Consider the following 9,513-nt stretch of genomic DNA (forward strand, 5'->3'; position numbering starts at 1 on the left):
AGTGAGGCAGTGGCAGCAGCATGACTTGGTGCAGGGGAGGGGCGGGTCCTGCAATCATCAAGGGTGCCATAGCGACCCCATCCCCGGCACCTGTCGTAGTTATGCCACTGCGCTCAACCTCCACAGTCGTACCCTTATTCGCAGTACACATACAGTACACCATTTGCACAGAATGACACACACTAGTAATGTCCTTATCCATCTATTACCACACAATAAACCCCCTTACAAATTACACTCCTAATTAATACATTTTTACACATTACAGTATATCACACTTTATTAATCCCATTAATACAAATAATTCCCCCATACACAAACTGTTTGCTACACATTATTAATGCTCTCTCACATAATGCACCTTACCATAAAAATTGCCTGTACACATATGCCCCACATTAGTAATGACCTTATACACATGACACATATGCCCCACATTAGTAATGACCTTATACACATGACATATATGCCCCACATTAGTAATGACCTTATACACATGACACATATGCCCTACATTATTAAATTCTAATATACAAATAATTCCCTTAACATGTGCCCCTCATTGTTAAATTCCCTTTTACATATAATGCCCCACATAGTGCCTCTTACATTTGCCCCACATTATTAATTGCCCTTTTACACAGAATGCACCTTAAACATATCTCCTGGCCCTTACATTGTTTTAAGACTTTTCTCCCTTCCCTGAACACCGTGAACAGCACAGCATTGGTGTCAGTGACAGCTCCGGCAGGGCTGACACCATCACCCTGCATTGATCTGTGCTAACAGTGAGCATTCGCCCTCCTCCCCCTGTCCGCTCCCCAGCTCTCACTCACCGGCAGCCAACTGCCAGACATAAGGCACCCGGTACCTGCATTATCAATGGCTGCTGCAATGCCGTCTCCAGCTTTGCTCCAGGCTTGGCTTCTGGGATGTCCCCTGCGGTCCCCGTGCTTCGTGAACAGCAGAGGTGCCCACAGGTTTGTGAGCTGCGTATCGCGGACATTTGGGGAGGGGGGCTGGGGTACGGAGATCTGTGCACCCGTCGGGTGGGGAAGGGGAGTTTTCAGTGGTTCTAAACATGCGTCCACCAGGGGAGGGGGGAAAAGTGGGTGTCCATGCAGCCGCCGGGTAAGGAAGGGGGTAGGGGTGTGGAGGTTTCATCGTGTGCATACCAGGTGTGTGGCCGACCAAGCAGCCGCCGGGTGGGGAAGGAGGTGGGTTGTACGGAGGTCCGTGCTCCCGCCATGCAGGGGAGGGGGGTGGTTTTGCGAAAGACTGTGGCTAGTGCAGCTGGGTAACTTCTGCTGCACTGACCAATCGCAGCTGCTTCACTGACAGCGGCTTGCTTTTAAAGGATGTCCCTGTCACTGCGGCACCGCTATAGGTGCTGCTTGTAGAGGTTTTTTTGATGGAATTTTGCAGCCTGGTGCCTGGCCCTGCACCCTGCCCGCCCCTTTTTCTTGAAACTTAACATTAACAGTCGGAGGCACTGCTCTAGGTGCCTCCGAAACAGTAAAGTAACAAATTATGGTGTAAAAATTAATAGATTAATATAAAGCATATACTTGTAACACATAATATGTGTCATAAGTATATTCTTTGTATTATTTTATTATGTTTATCCCTAATGACAGGGGAGGCACTGCCTCCCCTGCCTCCCCTAACTGCACGTCCCTGCCTTCCTAAGGCTGGTCATGTGCCTTATAACCCACTGCTCGTAACCCCAAAGGTCTATACATCATGTAACAGATCTGTACCGGAAGAGCTGTCCCTGCAAGAAGCTAACGTGATGTAATACAGGGGGATGGTCTTCCCCTGTCATGTCAGGGATTAAGATGTACACGCAGTGAGATCCCCTTACTATTCGTCTTAAGATTCGATTGCTATACAATCTTTGCTATCTCTGTACTATTTACATACAATCCATACAGTCTGCATTAGATTTGCACTATACAGTCATCGCTGCCCTGTATATCTGGGGTTCGATTTGTGCTGTCCCGGGAGCGCACATCGGGATCGCAATGTAAAAAACCTGTGAGATCTGCATACAATCTGCTAACGATATGTATGCGATTTTGACTATATAGTCAAAATCTAATGTCAAATCTCACCGTGTGTACACAGCATTACACTGAAAGGTAATCTGTCAATTCAAGCAGATCCATAACCATAAATACAGAAAAAAGTCCTGCGCCGTAAATACATTGATTTTTTTTACAGTCAATAATAAAAATATGACCAGACTGATTTTAGGAATCGATCCCTTCCCGTCTATTGCAGCTGTTCTAGTGGGGATGGCTCAGATCCCTCGAAGAAACCAAGGAAAAATAACTATAAACAAGAGAACTGCGCAATAACTGGGAGATAGTTAATCAGTTAATATGGCATTGATTTATATTGCCTCTAATAATTGACATATTCTAATAAGTACTGCGCGCTGACCGATTGCGCCACTGGAGCACCCAATTGACATATTCTAATATCATAAAAACACATCAAACACATACATCTATATAATAAGTTGAAGAGTGTGTGTGTGTGCGTGTGTGTGTGCGTGTCTGTCGCATTACAGACACACCGCAGCACTCAGAGACACCAAATTCAGCATCAAGATACCTCTGGACCCGGTGGTGTGCACCTCAAAGCCGTTTTTGGGAAATTTCACTTAGAAATTTTAAAAAACACCAAGGGCCAAATGTAATAGGGTGAGAGTTTCAGAAAGTGAGAGATTTTGGGAGAGTTTTCCCATGTTTTTTAAAGCAGCAATCAATTACAAGGCAAAATCAACCTGGTTTTGCAGTGTAATTGATTGCTGCTTAAAAAAACATGGGAAAACTCGGTACTTGTTTCCTAGCACGGCCACAACGATCATGATCGTGGGCATCGTGAGGAAAAATCGGGGGCATCGCGGCCATCGCATGCACTAAAAAATCGGGTGCGATGGTCGCGACGCGATGCCCGCGATTTCCCCATAGGAAACAATGTTAAATGCCTCAATTTAGCCGCGATGGCCCCGATTTCCCATAGGAAACAATGTTAAATGGGTCAATTTACCCAAATCATCATATGGAACAATGTTAAATGGGCCATAAACCCCCCAAAACACCCCATAACAGTGAAATGTCCCCCCAAAAGTATTTTACGCCACCCCACGATCAACGCGAGCCCGAAGCGCGGCGAGCGCAGCGAGCCCGCGAGGGGCGGCGGTACGCGTCCTCCGACCTTTTCATACCCCCACTATCCACGTCGGCGTGGAGTTGAGAATAGAATAGTGTGCCGAGCGCAGCGAGCCACCGTGCCCGAAGCGTGGCGAGCGCAGCGAGCCCCGCGAGGGGACGCGGATACCTGTGAAGCCCGCGAAGGGACGCATTTACCTGTGAAGGTATCCGCGTCCCCTCGCGGGGCTCGCTGCGCTCGCCACGCTTCGGACTCGGTGGCTCGCTGCGCTCGCCAAACTATTCTATTCTCAACTCCACGCCGACGTGGATAGTGGGGGTATGAAAAGGTCGGAGGACGCGTACCGCCGCCCCTCGCAGGCTCGCTGCGCTTGCCATGCTTCGGGTTCGCGTTGATCGTGGGGTGGCGTAAACTACTTTTGGGGGGACATTTCACTGTTCTGGGGTGTTTTTGGGGCTTTCTGGCCCATTTACTATTGTTCCCTATGATGATTTGGTGAAATTGAGGCATTTAACATTGTTCCCTATGGGAAATCGGGGGCATCGCGGGTACATTGAGCCATTTAACATTGTTTCCTATGGGAAAATCGGGGGCATCGCGTCTGGACCATTTAAGCCTTTTTTAGCCGCATACGACGCGACCGACGCGATTTTGACTTTTTTCAATGCATTTCAATGGGAAAATCGGGGGCATCGCGTCGGTCGCGTCGTACACCACTAAAAATGACACCCGATGCCCGCGATTGTGGCCGTGCTAGGAAACAAGTACCGAAAACTCTCCCAAAATCTCTCACTTTCTGAAACTCTCACCCTATTACATTTGGCCCCCAGTTTTAATTTGCCTTCATTGATGATCTGGGGAAAAGATTGACGATCTGGGAAGGAACAACAACCGTTGACGAAGGAACAACTCCACACCTGATTTCATTGCTGTCAGTGCGTATGAATGACACATTCTAACATTATGGTGAAGGCTTTAAACCAGGCATGTCCAACGTTGGCCCTCCAGATGTTGTGAAACTACACATCCCAGCATGCTTTGCCACAGTTTTGCTATTAGAGAATGCTAATCCGTTACAGCGTCTTATTTAGTGCAGCAGATTCCGTTACAGTGTATTATATAGTGCAGCAGATTCCGTTACAGCGTCTTATATAGTGCAGCAGATTCCGTTACAGTGTCTTATATAGCGCAGCAGATTCCGTTACAGCGTCTTATATAGCGCAGCAGATTCTGTTACAGCGTCTTATATAGCGCAGCAGATTCCGTTACAGCGTCTTATATAGCGCAGCAGATTCCGTTACAGCGTCCTATATAGCACAGCAGATTCTGTTACAGCGTCTTATATAGCGCAGCAGATTCCGTTACAGTGTCTTATATAGCACAGCAGATTCTGTTACAGCATCTTATATAGCGCAGCAGATTCCGTTACAGCGTCTTATATAGCGCAGCAGATTGCGTTAAAGCGTCTTATATAGCATAGCAGATTCAGTTACAGTGTCTTATATAGCGCAGCAGATTCTGTTACAGGATCTTATATAGCACAGCAGATTCCGTTACAGCATCTTATATAGCGCAGCAGATACCGTTACAGCGTCTTAAATAGCGCAGCAGTTTCCGTTACAGTGTCTTATATAACGCAGCAGATTCTGTTACAGTGTCTTCTATAGCGCAGCAGATTCCGTTAAAGCATCTTATATAGCGCAGCAGATACCGTTACAGTGTCTTATATAGCGCAGCAGATTCCGTTACAGCATTTTATATAGCGCAGCAGATACCGTTACAGTGTCTTATATAGTACAGCAGATACCGTCACAGTGTCTTATATAGAGCAGCAGATACCGTTACAGCGTCTTATATAGCGCAGCAGTTTCCGTTACAGCGTCTTATATAGCGCAGCAGATTCCGTTACAGTATCTTATATAGCGCAGCAGATACCGTTACAGTGTCTTATATAGCACAGCAGATACCGTCACAGTGTCTTATATAGCGCAGCAGATTCCGTTACAGCATCTTATATAGCACAGCAGATTCCGTTACAGTGTCTTATATAGCGCAGCAGATTCTCTTTCAGTGTCTTATATAGCGCTGCATATTCTGTTACAGCGTCTAATATAGCGCAGCAGATTCTGTTACAGCGTCTTATATAGCGCAGCAGATTCCGTTACAGCGTCTTATATAGCGCAGCAGATTCCGTGACAGCGTCTTACATAGCGCAGTGGATTCCGTTACAGTGTCTTATATAGCGCAGCAGATTCCGTTACAGCGTCTTATATAGCGCAGCAGATTCTGTTACAGCGTCTTATATAACGCAGCAGATTCCATTACAGCGTCTTATATAGCACAGCAGATTCCGTTACAGCGTCTTATATAGCGCAGCAGATTCCGTTACAGTGTCATATATAGCGCAGCAGATTCCGTTACAGTGTCTTATATAGTGCAGCAGATTCCGTTACAGTTTCTTATATAGCGCAGCAGATTCCGTTACAGCGTCTTATATAGCGCAGCAGATTCCGTTACAGACTTGGAGGTAGGAGGGCCCTGCTGCATACTTACAATCTATAGGGACATAGGAGGGAAACACAAGGACAGGCATCAGTAATAGCATAGCTTGTAGGTCCAGAAGGGAAGCTATATACAGTAATACATAAGTGCCTCAGAGGGCTATACGTGTAGAACTTAAATTTGATAGGCTTGCCTGAAGAGTTTTCAGGGAACGCTTGAAAGTTTGGAGGCTAGCGGAGAGTCTTATTGTGCGTGAAAGGGCATTCCATAGGATGGGAGCAGCCCGATGAAAGTCCTGTAATTCATTATACTCACTCCTATATTCTGTGCTATTAAGATTGTGCTCCTATTATCCATTTATATTGGTTAATAACCATGCTTGCACAGTGACTAAAATACTATTTCTCTATATTTCTTATTATTTTCATTATTACATTTCTATATAATTCTAATCTCTTTGCTCGTGTTTATACGGGCTCTTAGGTCGAGACGCATCACCACAACCACCTGCTTATATACATTATGTGCTATTAACAGTCGTACATTCTTTTATTGATATCCTACCATCATCCCTCCTCCCCTACCTCAGCCCCCCCCCCCCTTCCCCCCCCCCCCCCCGGACCTTAGGTTAACTTAAATCAGTTATTTGCCCATTTAATCAGGCAATTATTAGTAGCCCCTACTTTATGTGGGATTGATCTGTTCCCTCGTTCAAGTTCCTATATAACCTAGGGTCCTTTTTTTTTTACCTAGGTCAGCTGGCCTCCATGGAGGCCATCCATCTGTCCCATATTTTATGGAATCTCTGGGCCTTGCCCCTAGCCATATGCACATATCTCTCATGGTCCTAAGTAGCGTGTACCAATGCTATCCATGCGCCTAAGCTGGGCCCCTTTTTAGCCAACCACTCTCTGGCAATGCATATCTTGGCCAGGGTGCATAGCTGTATCAGTAGTAGTTTATCGCCGTTACTTAATGATGCATTCTCTACTACGGCTAGGATACATGTGCGAGGGGTACATAAATTACTGGGTATCCCCACGTCCGATATCACTTCTATCACCCCTGTCCAGAATGCAGCCACCTTGGGACACTCCCATAGAAGGTGCCAGAATGAACCCATGTTAATTACACATTTCGGGCATCGAGTGCTTTTTGTACCTCCACATTTGTACATTCGTTCTGGTGTCATATATGTCCTATGGATTATAAACAATTGGACCTGTTGAAACCTGGCTTGATTTGTGGCTTTTCGGATGTTACATACAGTATTGCTTCCTCCCAATAATCCTTTATTATTCCCCCCAAGTCCCTTTCCAACTTAATCCTTCAGTTCCACTAGCCTCTATCGTTTGATGCCTGAGTCAGAGCCTAATGAAAAAAAGGAGACCTCGTGCCTTTGGGGAGATCTGATGACCAGTTTTTTAGTTAAAGATTCTTTTATGACAGGATTTATGTTTTCAAACTGAACTTCCAGGGCCTGTCTTATCTGCAGGTGTCTGAAAAGATAATTGTTTGGTAGAGAGAATTAAGTTTTCAAGGACTGAAAGGTTCTCAGATTCTCCTCCTCATATACAGTAGCTGCCCTAATCCTCTTATTCCTTTTTGTACCCATACTTCTTGTACCTGCAATTCTCTCAGTTCCAACAAATGGAGGGTATCATATAAAGGTGTTTCTGGGTCCATACCATAACTCCCCGTTAGTGTCTACACTAGTCTACAAACTTTAATGGCCTGTTTAACTATCGGGCGACATTTTTTCCAATTCACAAAAAAAAAAAAAAATCAACTACTGTATGTGATGTGGTGCAAATTTTAGTCGTGAAAATGTGCGAGTTTTAGTCATGATAATGTGTGATTTAATGCACGTGTGCAATTTCTGCGATGGTCCCCCCTCCTGAGCATAACCAGCACCGGGCTCAAAGAACCTGTCCTGGTTTCAGAAATTCAGGGGTAAAAAAACATAGGGGATCTCCAGGATTTCTAAAACCAGCACCAAGCTCAGGGACCAGTCCTGATTCCCAAAATACAGGGGACAAAACGAGTAGTGGTCCCCTGTATTTTGACAACCAGAACCGGGCCTAAACAGCCAGGGTAATGCCACAGTCAGGGGAAACTTGTTATTCAAGTTCCCACGGCCAAAGAAGGGACCCTGTAGGAGTGGGGATCCCCAACCTCCAGAGTTACCCCTGCTTAGAGTTACCCCCACGTGCCAGGTCCCGCCCAGCGATATGCCAGCAAAAATGTGCAGGCACGACAGTGAACTGTGAGCGGTTTGCCCTGCAGTGAAGCACTCACACATGATCTGAAGCCACCTGACTACGAGACCAGATGCATGCCAGCCATGTTCTTCTAGGTCGCAATGGCTTCATGTGAAGTCACACTGCCCTTGTAACGCTACGTCATTGTGTCTACATATATGTAACTGCCACCATCACCACCCCCAGTGCACACAGCTGATACTCACCAGCTGCGTCACCGCTCACTGGAGTACACAGGATATTACCAGCAGGATGGCAACCTACTTGTGGCTGACTTAGCCCTGGCAGTCCGGAACAACGGACCTCCATCCCCTCACACCACTGGTACTGTCCGTCCCCCTACAACGGGACCCAGATCCCCATTTACTGGGAGATACTTCAATAAGTGAGTGTATGCACCAATTGACATTGCTAACTAGCAGGTGCCTTCTTGAGAAAGTGTCTTGCCGGGAGACAGTCTGCTCACCCATTTATTCCTGTGCCCAGATATGTTCAGAGTGCACTCGCTTTCTCCTGTTTGGGCAAACTTGACCATTTATAATTGCCCTGTACAAACAACCTTTGGAAAAACAGGAGGATATTGCTCAGCCCGATTTTAATGCTTTAATTTATACCAAAGATTCCAATTACTGCTCCATTTTTATCTTATTTTTGGCCGGTGCAAGCCCTGTTAGTGCCCAAGGCGACCCAGCAGCCCCGTCTCCCCAACAAACACTGATCGCCTGGGGGGGGGGAGGGGGGGCAGCGGATTGCTGCTAGACTAGCTACGGGGGGGGGGGGCGCTACAGGGGAGGTGGGACTACGGGTGCTGTCCAGCCCAGAGGGAGGAGGTGGACTGCGGGCGCTGTCCAGCCGGGAGGAAAGGGGGGGGACGACTGCGGGCACTGTCCAGCCCGGGGGAAGGGGGGGTTGCAGGCAGCTAAGTGCTGACTATGTGGCGGGGGCTGGGGCGGCCCCTGCTGCCAAATGCTGCCGCTGACCTGGCTGCTGATGACCAGGCAGAGGCAGCAAGTTTTATACGGGGGTTCCGGCGGGTGGGAGGAGGGATATCACTCACCTGCTTGGCAGATCGTCGATCGATGCTGCAGCTTCTCCTTCCTCCGACTCTCCTTTGCGGTAGCTGGCCTGCAGCTCACTACCGCCCTCCAGTGGCCGGCGCCCTAGGCAAATGCCTAAACCTGCCTAGTGGTGGAGCCGGCCCTGCCCCCGGGAGGTGCAAATTTTTGTTTTGTTTTAGATGTATGTTATATACAATAAAGGTGTTGGATCAGTCCCAAATCTGTTTGTGTAATAAGCGCCGCTGGATCAGGTGTTAGTCTCTGCACAAAGTGACCATTACCAAATAAATGAAATAAATAAATTGAAATAAACTCAGGATATTTAATCCAAAGGGTTTATACCATTGTTTCAACACATTTATTGGTAACACAACAGCTTACATATACATGATATAAATACAGAATATACAGTATGTACAGAAACCTTAAAAATTAATAGCTTGCAATAATATTTTGCAATAGGTTGACACATGGAAAATGTCGACATTGACAAATGGTTGACACAAACAAAT

General features: G+C 46.7%; 1 protein-coding gene across 2 annotated transcripts in view; it reads left to right on the forward strand.

The window, feature by feature from the left end:
* Positions 1-9,513, forward strand: part of LOC146019740 (uncharacterized) — a 781,584-nt gene that overhangs the window by 380,809 nt on the left and 391,262 nt on the right. The window lies entirely within an intron of this gene.

The sequence above is a fragment of the Crinia signifera genome, chromosome 7, assembly GCF_055691185.1.
Source record: "Crinia signifera chromosome 7, ASM5569118v1, whole genome shotgun sequence".
Taxonomy (NCBI): domain Eukaryota; kingdom Metazoa; phylum Chordata; class Amphibia; order Anura; family Myobatrachidae; genus Crinia; species Crinia signifera.